Here is a 14,304-nt window from a genome sequence, read left to right as displayed (position 1 = left end):
AGATCCATTTTGTAAGAGTCATATTACAATATACCTAACTTGATTTAACACATTTTGCATTGCTTCCTGTTCTGTATTTATATCTTACCTCTCTAAACCTTCTGCTGCTGTTACTCAACATGAATGGTTGGCATATGGAGGATTTTTCCCCATATACCTGCAGATCCCAGGAGGCTTATCCTTGAAGCTAACAGTTGCTATTGTGCATGTAGTAGTACTCTGTGTTGTACAGGGTGTTTGTGTTATATAATGCAGAAATCCAGAAACCTATATTATCATCACAGGGACCTTTCAAAGTATTGTGACAGACATTCCAAATCTTTTCTGCTACAATGAATTCGTTTTTGGCAAAACCGGAAGACTATTATAGTTGTATGCACTTTATTAGTTTGTCTTTTTATATACCAACAAAACCAAACCAGCTTATTGTCCTATGATTACAAGAATTATAGTGTGGTGTTGTATGGTCATTAATGATTATATCATACTGTAGAGACGTTTCTAAATTCTGCCACCAATTGTACAGGTGTGGATAACTATGGAGGGAATTAATCTCAGGCCTCAATTGTATATAAGAATTCATTATAGGGGAGGCCAGTTATTACTTGTAAATTAAGGTAACTGCCACCAACGTGAGGTATTGGAGGTACCACCGATGAGATCTGGCTCTACAGACGCAGATTAATGGAGATGAGATGGTCTTCAACAAAAGTTAACAAGTTTATTATGTACAAAGCGTATGGTTGCAGGCTGTTAAATAACTTTGAATAACTTATAGAACTTTGAATGTAACTCGGTTTGTAATACAGTCCACTCTTCTAGATGACACAACTCGTGATTAACTTTTACTGAGGTGAAGCACTTTAATGAACGATGTTTCCTAATATGAATAGCCTTCCAATTTGATCTTTCCTTGATCAAATATCTGATCTCTAGTCCTTCCCTGACTAGTGATCTTAACAAGCTTCCTTTAGTCTTCTCTGACTAAAGAAACTGGTTAGGTTTCTCCCTTCAACCCTCCTAGACTGAAAAACCTTCAGCTATTCACACACACTGCTCTCTCAGGCTTTTCAAGCCTCCACTCTCAACTAACTCTCAACTCTCCACTCTCCACTGCCAACTGCCAACTGCCAACTGCCCCTCAACTGCCAACTGCCCCACATAACTTCTTCTTGCTTGGCTCCGCCCACTTCTCACTCTCCTGCCTGGTCTCCTTGGCAACGCTCACTGTAGATTCAAACCAGTTAACTCTTTTAGCTACTGTTACCACACAAACATATACTCTAACAGTTAAACATATACATAGTATCAATGACTTCTGCACACATACGTTAACGAAAGTAGACTTTTTGGAAGAGTTATGTAAGGCTCATAAGTGGGTCACAGGTGTCACTTCTCCCCCAAAAGGGCTGGGTTTGGTTCCCCCAAACGGCCCCAAGGAGGATGGCAAGGCTCGGAGTGGAGGGAGAAGCCCCACTTATTCCCCAAAGGAGGCAGTGAAGGGAACCTGGATAAGCAGGAGGAGGGGAAGTATGCTTGGCTAGGTGGCCAGGCAAGGAAGAAGCCCCTCCGGCACATTGCCAACCCATAGAGTGACAGGCAGAGGCCATCACATTGAGGCTTTGATGTGAGCACCCCCAGTATTCTAAAACAAGCTGAATTCTGGGAAATGTAGCTTAGGGTGGGCCCTTTTGAATTCTTTGGCATAGGGGTCCTTTCCTTCCCAAACTACATTTCCCAGAATTTCTCCATGTGGTATCTTCCAACTCTATTATTTTGTGATTCTAATGAGGTTTTTATTCATATAGGCCCCATGCACATATTGATAGTGCATGAAGAAGAAAGTAAATACTACTTTCCTCTACATAATGAATGTATGTGATTAAGAGTTAAGTCATTCCAATGGTTATTGTATGAGGGTGTGAGATAACTAAGTATTTCAGACTTTTGCGTGAGTTGACTGGGAAGTTCATGCATAAGGAACTCAGTTTGCATCAGTTTAAGCGAGGAAGGCCTTCCACAAGCAGGTAAAGACTGTCTTCCAGCAGGCATTTGGAGAAGAATAAGGGGCATGCTGATTTTTTTTGGGGGGGGGGGTGTTTTAAAATGCATTGTTATTATATTTAAACTGTATTTTAGCCTGACACATACAATACTATTTAATTGTTTTCTAACGTTTGTATTCACTGGATTTTAAATTGATCATTGTGTCTGGTTGTTTGTTAACAATTGAGTCCCCTCTGGGAGAAAGGCAGGGTATAAATAAAGGAAAGAAATAATAAAAGAAATAAATGAATGGAGGATGAAAAGGGGAAACGGAAGGAAGTGAGAGATTGTGGATGTGTCTACACAGGGCTGGTTAATCCGGATAATTTATGCCCTGGGGCTATCTCAGATCAAGCATGTACTTGTGCTTTATCTGGAGTCATGTGTTCAGAGAGTCCAGCCTGTCTTCTTATTGGCCCATTCTCTTATCCACCTGTTGCTGATGCACTTCTCACCAGCCACAGAGTCCCCTGCAAGCCCTTGGCCACTATCTAACATATCTGCTGAGGTCGTAATGGGGCATCTTTGCATGACCAGCAAGGTGGGAGCATAGAGAACCCTTTCTTCTTGCTGATTGTGCAGTTTCCCTATTCTGACCTCAGCAGACAATGACTATTATGTCCAGGTACTCTTAGGCTGTTGTGTGGCTGGCAATGAGTGCCAGCAGTGACTTGCAGACTACCTATCCAGTGGAAGAATATAAAGCAAACTTGAAAGTGTGGGCTGTCATTGCTAGAAGGAAGTCCATACGGTGCTCTATTTCAGGCACCAAAATGTCTTGCCTTGGCAAACTGTATATTGGCTTTATCCTCTCTTTTTTCCTGTACCCTGCTGAATACAGGAAGTAACAGTTCCTTCACACTTGCTGCTGCAAATGCAAAGTCACAGCAAATGGCATGAAAAGAGTAAAGAGCCATACAGCATATGATTTAAAATTCTGAATTTCTTCTACAAGGTTATAGCTGTGATTTCTTTGCTTGTTGGTGTTAGATCCTCTTCTCCTGCTGTGAAATCTATGATGTTCTTGAAATCTGTTATGTTTCCCATTTAGAAGAATGTCCTTTTCCTTCCCTTTTGGAGATTGCAGAACAGTAAAAAAATGTACCCTAATGGTGATTGACTCTAGCAAATATGACAGCTAAAGTACACAAATATGTTTTCACAGCATGGGTGATAGTTCTGTTCTGGCAACAGAATATGTTGCAGGTATAATATTTTCAGTGAATTCAGAGACTGATTCAGAGACTTGAGCAAAAGATACATTTAGATGCCTTTGCCATCTGTTCACAGTGTTTTTCTTTTGGATAACACGAGCTAAAGTACTTCATTAAGTATATTATAGAGTCTCACTCTATAATATAAACGGGAGGGCAGAATGTTGGATAAGTGAAACATAAACGGGAGGGCAGAATGTTGGATAAGTGAAACATAAACGGGAGGGCAGAATGTTGGATAAGTGAAAATGTTGGATAATAAGGAGGAATTAAGGAAAAACCTATAAAACATCAAATTATGTTATGATTTTACAAATTAAGCTCCAAAACATCATGTTTTACAACAGAAAAAGCAGTTTAATACATGGTAAGATAATTTCTCTCCCTAACAAAGTGAGGGAGAGAGAGGAATTTGCCTCACCTCCCCCGAAGAAAAGAATGGATGGTTCCAAATGGAACCATCCAGAAAAGGGGGCATGGCCAGCAATAGGCCTGGCCTGCCTCGTGGTCCTCACTCAGGACCTGAGCGTCGACTCACCACACCCGCCCATTAACAGTATATTCACTGGTTGCCTTTTTGGGACCAGGTAGGAATTTTTACCCCTCTCATGTTCTGGGAGGGATTTTTGCCTACCCTATACTGTTTAGGGGCTAGATAGTATGGTTGGGTTTTGTCTATAAATAGGCTTAGTGAAAAATAGTTAGGGAAACACAAAAGTTTCGGTTCACACAAGGCACCCTCCTTTTAGGGGTGTGGGCCATTTGCTAAAACACTCACCTGAAAGTTAAGTTATTCGGTGAGGTGAAATTGGATGGCACAGAAATGGGAGAGTCTGGTCTCAACAAGTTTGAGAAAGACCCCTTTCACGTTTCCCTTAGAGGTTGCCCGGGTATGGTTACCAGGGACCTAGGTTTTCGCCCCGGTTAGCCGAGGGGTATACCCGGCTGGGATATCTCTTCGGCTTCGTACTCAAGTTCATTACCCCTGTTAATTTAGGTTAAGGCAAAAATTAAATAGGTAACATTTAAATAAAGTTGCCCATAATTTAATCCAAATTATGGTGTGTTGTCTCTTTATTTCGGGGATGGGCAGGCAATGTCATGTAGTAATTACTGTATTTACGAATTTAGCACCAAAACATTGCAATGTATTGAAACAGCTGTGGATTCAGACAGGAGGCAGACTGTGTTGGATAATACAGAACATTGGATGAGCACAGGTTGGATGAGACTCTACTGTATTAACTGACTTGTATTTTTAAGGGCAATTACTGATCAGCCATCACTTCAAAACTGTATCTCAGTTATAATAGTCTACTGTTGTGTATTTCACAGAATCCTAGGGTGCATCTACACTGTAGAATTAATGTGGTTTGAGACCACTTGAACTGCCATGGATCAATGTTATGGAATACTGGGAGTTGTAGTGTGGTGAGGCGCCAGCTTTCTTTGGTAGAGAGGGCTAAGGATATTATAAAATTACAATTCCTACAGCTCCATAGCATTGACTTCCAATAGTCAGCCAGTCAAGATTAGAATATTTTTTTAATGTTTTGGTTTAAACAATGAAAGATATTGTTGGAGTACTGATCATGTTTTCCTTTTGTTTGTTGAGAAAAAAAAAGATATTTTGTTCAGAATTTGGAAACGTTATCTTTTTTGGATTGCAGCTTTCAGAATTCTCCATCTAGTTTTGACAGTGGTATACTTAGAATGTGGAAAGGTAACTTTAACAAAAACAGTTTGGAACCGAAACTGATACAGAGGGCTGGGACAAAATTTTGCTGCCTAGACCACAACATGAAATTTGAGGACAAACTGGAATGTGTCAAGAAGAGGGCAACTAAAATGATTGGGGGTCTGAAGAACAAGCCCTGTGAGGAGCAGCTTAAAGAGCTGAGCATGTTTAGCCTGCAGAAGAGAAGGCTGAGAGGAGACATAATGAGGGCTGTGTATAAATATGTGAGGTGAAATCATAGGAAGGAGGGACCAAGCTTGTTTTCTGCTGCCCTGAAGACTAGGATGTGGAACAATGGCTTCAAATTACAGGAAAGGAGATTCCACCTGAACATTAGGAAGAACTTCCTGTCTGTGAGAGCTGTTCAGCAGTGGAACTCTCTGCCCTGGAGTATGGTGGAGGCTCCTTCTTCGGAAGCTTTTAAACAGAGCCTGGATGGCCATCTGTCAGGGGTGCTTTGAATGCGATTTTCCTGCTTCTTGGCAGAATTATCTAATGGAGGGAAGATGGTGGCCTAATCTTCTCCCTAATCTTCTGAGCAGCACAATCAGGGAGGAATACTAACAACAGACTGATAAGTTACTGCTAAGTCACTCTTATCTCAGGAGAGTTTTGAACTTAACCACTTCTTGGCAGTGGGTTGCACTGGATAGCCCACGAGTTCTCATCCAACTCTGTGATCCTTTATGTTCCTCTTCTGGCCCTTGATGTGGAAAATCTCGCACACATCTCTTCACCTTCATTGAACTGTTATAATAAATTAGTGCAGGCTTGCACAACTTGTGGCCCTCCATGTGTTTTGGACTTCAGCTTCCAGAATTCTTGACCATTGGCCAAGCTCTCTAGGGCTTCTGAGAGTTGGAGTCCTGAACCTCTGGAGGGCCATAGGTTGTGCAGACCTGAACTAGCATGCATACCCGACATTGCCCTGGTATCGGAGGGGTTGCTGCTCCCTGCTTTCATCCCTTCTTTCTCCTTCTGCCCTCCCCTCCCTCATCTCATACATTTTCCCCTTTCCTTTACCTTCCTTCCTTCCTTTTTCTTTCTTTCTTTCTTTCTTTCTTTCTTTCTTTCTTCCCTCCCTCCCTCCCTACCTCACTTCTTTTTCTTCCTTCATACATGTTACTTTTCTTTTCTAATGACATTACAGAGGACCACTTTACCTAGCAACAACCAACTACTCCCCTAGCAACAGCAAATCCAGTAACATCACAAAGGGCCACTTGGCCTGGCAATAGCCTTTCTAGTACAGACAAAAGCTTTTGTGTGTGTGTGTGTGTGTGTGTGTGTGTAACTAAATCCGAGGCAGCTGCATCATTCTATCTAATGATTGGGCCAATCCTATAAACACATTTTGTTTTGAGCGCATGTGGTCTATCAATTTATAGAATGCACATAGAGCAGCAAGATGAACTATATTCCTATAGTTCATCATCTGTCCAAACCTAGAGCTTGCAATCATTTTGGAACCAATGACAAGAATTACTTTAGAGGCTTTGATCTAGAAGATACTTTGCCAGATACATATACTTTATATAAGTAAAAACCATGCACTCATCTTTTCCCCCGTTTAGTCCAACAGGGAAAAGTAATTACTTTGCTCAGCCTTTTTTTTTTCTCCTGTGAGGGAACATAAAATTAAACCAACTAATCCACTTCACTGAAAGTACTTAACGCAGCTCAGAGACTTCAATTAACCACAGCTTAATAAAGGTACTAATCTGTATTAATGAAATCCTTCAACAAATCACACTGAAACAATGTTTAAGTAATAATCAGCAATTTGAAAACAGGGCCTTATTGTGGCAAATAGGTGGAATGCATTGGATAATCAAATTCCACCAAGATTTAGAGCAAATAAATATCAGAACATGTTTGAGGCTTTTATAAGTTGTTTTTTCTCATAGCTGAATGAGAAAGATCCTGCATATGTAAGGTTTATAATACACCAAAGCAGTTAAATCGGTACTCCAAAACAAGTTAAATCATGCAAGTTATTTTAAGCTTTTTTAAGCACTCTACTTTCAAATACCAATGCAATGCAAATTCTTTTTTAAAATAGTACGAATAGCCCTATTATTTTGCTGTGAGATATTGTATGCATATGGATATCTATTTCTATTTTATATAAATTGCATATTAAAAGAAAACCTCTTATTGAGAAATGGCAATTGGGGGTTGCTGATCAGAATGCAGAATCCAGCAGAACTGGGAAGAGAAAATTGTCCCTGTCCCCACGCCCCACAAAACGCCACTCTGGAGAGCTGGACCTCCAAAGCAGCTTTCAAGCACCATAGTATGCAGATGTTCATCAGTTGAATTCTGAATTTAATCCAAAGGAAATGCATATCTATATAAATAAAAATGTAATTTTCATTTGTGGGATTAAGATAACTCAAAAACCACTGAATGAATTGACACCAAATTTGGACACAATACACCTGTCAGGCCAACAAGTGACCATCACTCATAAAAACACTGAAAAACAGCAGAAGAAGAGACTTAAAAAGCAAAAAGAAACCCAAAAAATACATTACAACACATGAGCAAAACCACATATATACACAAGCATACATATATATACATATACACAAATATATATACACATATATGCATATATACACACACACAACACATACACAGAAAGGGGGAGGGAAGGAAGGAAGGAAGGAAGGAGAGGAGAGGAGAGGAGAGGAGAGGAGAGGAGAGGAGAGAAGAGAAGAGAAGAGAAGAGAAGAGAAGAGAAGAGAAGAGAAGAGAAGAGAAGAGAAGGGGGAGAGAAAGAGGGAAAGAAGGAAAGAAAGGTAGAGAAGGAAGGAAGGAGAGAAGGAAAAAAGTGAAAGAAGGAAGGAAAGAGAGAGGGAAGGAAGGAAGGAAGGAGAGAAGGAACGAAAGAGAAAGAGTGAGGGAAGGAAAGAGACAAGGAAGGATGGAACCAAAGAGCGAAAGAAGCAAGGAAAAAAACAGAGAAGGAAGAAAGAAGAAGGGAAAGAAAAAGAGGGAGGGAAGGAAGGAGAGAAAGAAGGAAAGAAAGAGAGAAAGAGGGAGGGAAGGTTGGCCATAGCAACACGTGGCAGGTACAGCTAGTATATTCTATAAAATGCTATAGAATATTCCAAGCAATAAGACAACAATGGGCACAATTTAGTATACAACAGTCATGTACAGAATTTTTTTTAAAATTTTTCTAATGGTACACTACACATCATTTAAGCCTGAAGCTTTTGGAAATAGCAACCTTCCAAGCCTCCACTAACTGTAAATGTGTATAATTGTTAACCTATATTGTATGTGCATTTTGGTTTGTCATTTTTACTGTACCTCTTTGGTGTGGGAGGGGCTTCAGACACAGGACTCCTTTTTGTGTTTAGTTTGCATCAGATGCATGTTGCTGTTTGGACTTTAATGGATAGACTTCAATGGAGGTGGATGTAGATTGTCTCCTTTCAGACTTCAGTGAGTACAGTTATACAGTTTGGACTATGGACTATTGGTATTAAGAGTGAAGCCCTGTGTTCACAACACAGTGAAACTAAAAAACGTATCTATAACTGGATTATAAGAAATCTGCCTGTATGCTAAATAATACAAGTAGTTTGTTAGTAAACCTGAGATGTTATTTTTAAAGAAGACTACTTTGTTTTTTTATCTCTGAGTGCATATTTTAACTAAGATTTTTCAAGGGAGTGTATATCTTTTGGGCAATTACAACTGCAAATTTCAGCTTCAAAGAAACAACTATCCTCTGTTAACCCAATATATTTTTGTAGTGGCATGGCTTTATCCTTGGCAGTTTAAAGACATGGTTCCTCAGTTTAACAGCTGAGTTACCTGTGTGACATTACATGAATGCTTATGAATATCACTTGTTCAAAGAGTTGACTTCTAACAAGGTCATGCTTTTCTTGACAAGTGGTTTTCAAAAGGTGGTCTCCACATGTTCATGGTGATTCACATTTGCCAAACAGAAGAGACATCATTTTTACCTTTTCAATAAGGTTATGATTAATTCCAATACATTGTGGAATTTCCAATATAAGCTAACAAACAGGAGCCAGCCTTCAAACTATGAATGCAAACTGAATACGTTGGTTGTCTTTCCATTGAAAATGCATGGTAGTGAATATGATATTCTTTACAAAAAAATAAAATGTACAACTTTCTCTGTTAAAGGCATGGCAAAACTTCAAGAGCTTTAATAAGAGATTGGTTCGATCCAGCAAGTATACTTTCTTACCAACACATGGATCAAAAAGACTATGTACACCAAGATGAGAAAGCCTTGTTTTAACAACTTTACTGTTCAAAAGTATATGTCACAGGATAGGATGGAAAATAAAATCATGGTTGGCATATTGTAACACTACACTGTCACTGTCGTGTACTTCAGCAATTATAAATGGAGATGAAGAGAGAAACTTTGGTTCAGAAGAGCTTAAATTACCACCTCGTCTTTCAGTGAGTGATGAAAAGCAGTGACCTCTTCAGTTGCCTCTTCAAACATAATTGTGAAGTGACTTTTGACAAGTTAAATTTGACTATTTATGTCCTTGGCCACTACATAGTCACTCTAAGCTGAATTCAGTCCAGAGGTAAGCACATGAAATGCAGCTAATAGAAAATGACTTCTATGTGGCAGCTCTTCCAGACTCTCAAAATGTTTTCCAGAACAACAGAACAGAACCTGGGGAATATCATTTATTAATTTATAAATGATTAATTTGCTAGGTTTCTCTCCTAATATGGCCATTAGAGGACCTCACTGTATTTTAAATTGCTTACTTATTTATGTTTTACAGTATGGAGTTATAGTGTTTTATTAGTGATGTATGATTATTGTCTTATTGGGTTATATTATTTATTTCATTTGTTTTTTGTTTTTGTTTTGTTTTGTTTTGTTGTAAGCCACTCCAAGGAGAGAGGATAGGATAAAAATAAATCTTGTTGTTGTTGTTGTTGTTGTTATTGGAGCTCCCAGTGATGCAGTGAGTTAAACCCTTGTGCTGGCAGGACTGCTGACTGAAAGGTCAGTGGTTTGAATTTGGGGAGCAGAATGAGCTCCTGTATGTCAGCTCTAGCTTCCCATATGGGAAAATGAGAGAAGCCTCCTACAGGATGGTAACACATCTGGGTGTCCCCTGGGCAACATCCTTGCAGACAGCCAATTCTCTCATACTAAAAGCAACTTACAGTTTCTCAAGTCGCTCCTGACACACACAAAAAAATATTGTTGTTATTATTGTGTTCTGCTTACATTTTCTAATTAACCTCATAGTTAACTCTATATTTTGATAAACTAATTGTCCAAGCCTTTGTAATTCCTTGGTGATAGAGGGCTCTCTCTGTACCAGAAAAAAAGGCTTGGAATTAGAAGAAATTTATTGCATAGTCTTTTTCTTGAATGAAGAGATTGAATAAGTTGCGGGGGGGGGGGGGGGTAACCATGGCCCATTCAGTATGTTCACACCTTTACAGCTGAAGGCTCATGTCTTCCCATCAATTGCCTTGTGTGGAAATTGCTGGAATCTTTCTGGCAAATAAGTTTAATTTTGGGTTGCTGTGAGTTTTCCAGGGTGTATGGCCATGTTCCAGAAGCATTCTCTACTTTAATTTTCTTTCTCTCTTTTCTGGTTTGAAAGTCCAGCCAGAATAACAAAGGTACAAGCTGTAAGCCGATAAGGGTGAGCCAATGCCAAGTTCCAATGTCCAATTAGGCTCAGTCAGGTCAGAGAAGCAACAAAGTCAAGCCAGGAGCAGACAAAGCCAAGGTCATACTCCAGGGTCAGAAATGCCAGCAGTCTAAAAAGCAGCAGAGTCAAGTTCCAAGCCAAGATACAATGACATTTGCTAAGGTCACAATCCGGAGTCAGGAATAGTAGTCGGAAAAGCAGCAGGGCTAATTTTCAATACAAGGGTAACAACAAAGCCAATTTCAGGGTCCAAAAGTCAGAAATACCATCTGCTTGGAAGTCAAGCACCAGAAGGTCTTGAAAACAAACTAAGTGGCAGCAGAACCAGGGTCCAGAACAAGAATACAATGTTGGTTGTCACCAAGAACACTCTTCTCAGGGCACTTTGTCTTAAGTCTCAGCTGGTGCTTGTTTCATCATCCTTTCACAACTAATTTCTCATCCCCATCTCAGAGGAGGAGGAGGTATGGTTAACCCCTCATCCAGTTCAAAGCAGATAATCTGGGATCAGAAACTGACTTATATGTCAGTGTAGCTCCAGCCACAGTTTCCAATGTGTTGGACTCTCACCATCCCAGCAGAATAATTCTGTAAGGGGCATTATAGTCCATCTGAGGAAAAGATCTAGGTTGGTTAAAGACAACTCTGAAATAAGAAAAATTATATGTTTTAAAGAGCCAATATTAACATGTACCATAAGGAGTCAATGGTGACAGCCTCCATATAATTCTTTGTAAATCCCATAGCAAGGAAAACTAAACACCTTTTAACACTGTACTCAGAGAAGGGGATGGTTCACTTTTTGATAGGAATTAAGGTACAGTACTCAAAATACATTGATTCAGTTTTGGGGGGTTTGAAATATTTTACTTTCTAGATTTATACATGAGTATAAGGTATACATAGGGTTCATAATTTCTGTATAAGATTCACTCAGTCTTATTTATAAACTACTTTTTCTCTCTTACAGAGATACAAAGCAGTGAACAGTGATAAAAACAATACAATATACAGTTTAAAACCTAAAGACTATAAACATTACAAGAGAATTAAATGTAGATTTATTGATTTACTTACTTACTTTATTTTTATCCCGCCTTCCTCCCCAAGCGGACACAAGGCACCTAACAGTCACAAACTTCAATCAATTTTAAAACAAAGCAAATAAAAATTACAATTTAAACAGTATTGTCTATATTAGGTTACAAAATACAGTTAAAATACCACAAATATTAAAATGGATTTCAAAACATCCAATCCATCCCAAGTTGAGGGATGTCATGTGATGGATTGTGTACCTACCCATCTTCCAACTGGCTGGCAAGCGTTCTAGGATGCTTAAATTGGTGTTCGTGATGAGGTCCTAAGGCATGTATCACCATGGCCAGGTCCAATGTGATAAGGAACAGGAACAGTTGGTGCACAAGTTTTAATTGTGGAAAGGCACTCATGGACACTGTAGAAACCTGGGCCTCCAGGATCAGAGCTGAGACCAGGAGGACTCCCAAACTGCCCTATCGAGACGGTCTCGGTCCTTTCCCCTCTATGTAAAATGACCCTCAATTTAGCCACAAGTCACATCAAAATTCATAATTTTGGCCCCAAAACCTGTCCTCAATTTATATATGAGATTGACTTCTATATGAATACATCTGGTAGTTTGGAAATTGGTAGCTTTTAATATTTTTTTTCTTACATTCAGCTGAGGAGAACAAAAATCAGTTTAAGCATTGCAACTATTACTCTACATTTTCTGGATCATTTCAAGCCAAAGGGATTATTTCAGAGCTTTGGCAAGAACATATTCTAGCAGCTGACATTTGCTTCGGTTTTCTTTGTAGGATGATGCCCTGTAGGTATGCTGAGGGCAGTATTTTATAATGCTCTTTCTTCCTTTCTCTTTCCCAGGTTTTTTTGTTTCATGCTTAATTTGGTCTTTTATCAAGTTTTAAGACCCCAGTGTGTGTACAAAGTTCTTTAAAAATTCAGTTTTGAAGCATTTTTCTGTAGTAGAAATATGTTATAGAAATCTCTGTATGGCTATTTCTTCTGTGAAAGATCCATTAATATGCAAACTTGCATGCTAAAGCAGAAAATGAGCATTTTTGGCAGGCAGACCCAATCTGTTTCTAATAACCTTGAATAGCCCCAATAATGTCAAACCTGGCCTGCATATCACACAGCAACCATATAGAGTATGGCTTTGCTTTCTCCTTAATATTCAGAGCACATGATTCGAAAATCAAGAAAAATGAGTATCAGATCAAAGCATTTTCATATTACTAATCTTCATACTTTATCCCTTCATTATAATACCCAGCAGTGTGAATATTTTTGTGCCGCCAGAAATATGTGCCTGTAACAATGTTTAAGGTGCCTAAATAAGGTGCCTAATATGAGAAATGTTGTAGGACTCTAGTTAGACAGAACAATTATAACAACAGTTTATCAAATTAGATGGTGTGGCAAATTCTGCCAAGAGAGGCAAGGTAGTGCTGGGAGAAGAAATTGGACACACCAGGCATGCTTGGACAAAAGAATAACATAATGGGCGGGAAGATCTAGAGTGCCAACTCCTAGTGTTGAATGTTTGATAAAGAAACCATCAAAGTAGTTCATGTGATTTTTTGAAGTCTGTAAGGCATCTGTTTGGCTCCTCTCTGACTTTTGTGAAAACCATTTCTGTAGTCAAGTTGAAGACATCTCTGCAGATTGTATTCCTAAATTTAGTATCTGTAACAGTCTTACATTGCCATAGACTCTTGGTTCTCAAGCTTTCTGGACTATTGAACCCTTTTGAAATAAAGGCTATAGACTTCCACCTCAAAAACACACATTAACATAATAATAACACTTTATTTATATTCCCCCCTATCTCCCCAAGGTGACTCAGAGTGGATCATAGTACACATACATGGCAAACATTCAATGCCATTTTGGACTAAGACAGACAGAACAGAAAAGAGGTATGTTGTGTCGACATCCAGCATTTTTGTCGTCTTGGAGGTTGTGCTCAAATCCAGCCACGGGGGGTGTTCACACTCCATCCTCTATGATGAAGAGCCATTAGGACTTCCTTCTTCCTTTTGGTCACCAGGCATTTTCTAATCTGTTTCTTATGATCTGTTTCTTTAGCGATACTTAATTTCTCTACTTAATGCTCAAGCAGTTTTCAAACTGCTTAGGTGAACAGTAAGCTGGGCAGACAGTTGGGAGGTGATGGTTGGTAGATCTTATTGCTGGTGATTTACCAGCTGTGCTAAAGCCCAGCTCATATACATAACAAATTATGCATCCATTAATTTTATTACAATATAATATACAGTATTTATCTTGTATTTTGTACTCTAGTATAGAGACAAAATACAAGATAAATACTAAGAAGAGCTAAATTTTATTATTAAGAGTAGTGTAGCTTGGGTGAAGATGGTAACTTCCCCATTCAGTCACGGGGAGGTGACTGCCACATTGAATAGTGTTGTGCCCTCACTTGACGTAGACATATGTAAAACCTATTGACTGCTTAATGTCCTCTTTCTGCGCAAGTGTATAGTAACTGGTACTTCAGATGTTTCTGGAGGAAACAGGTTATCTGGACAATTTAAATCAAATTTCT

The 14,304-nt window shown here is 39.1% G+C and overlaps 1 protein-coding gene across 2 annotated transcripts in view; it reads left to right on the top strand.

Annotated features, from left to right (window-relative positions):
- Positions 1–14,304, top strand: part of TRPM3 (transient receptor potential cation channel subfamily M member 3) — a 429,447-nt gene that overhangs the window by 231,276 nt on the left and 183,867 nt on the right. The gene's annotated exons all lie outside the window — the stretch shown is intronic.

The sequence above is a fragment of the Anolis sagrei genome, chromosome 2, assembly GCF_037176765.1.
Source record: "Anolis sagrei isolate rAnoSag1 chromosome 2, rAnoSag1.mat, whole genome shotgun sequence".
In the NCBI taxonomy this organism is placed as follows: Eukaryota; Metazoa; Chordata; class Lepidosauria; order Squamata; family Dactyloidae; genus Anolis; species Anolis sagrei.
This window is presented reverse-complemented; position numbering and strand designations above follow the sequence as displayed.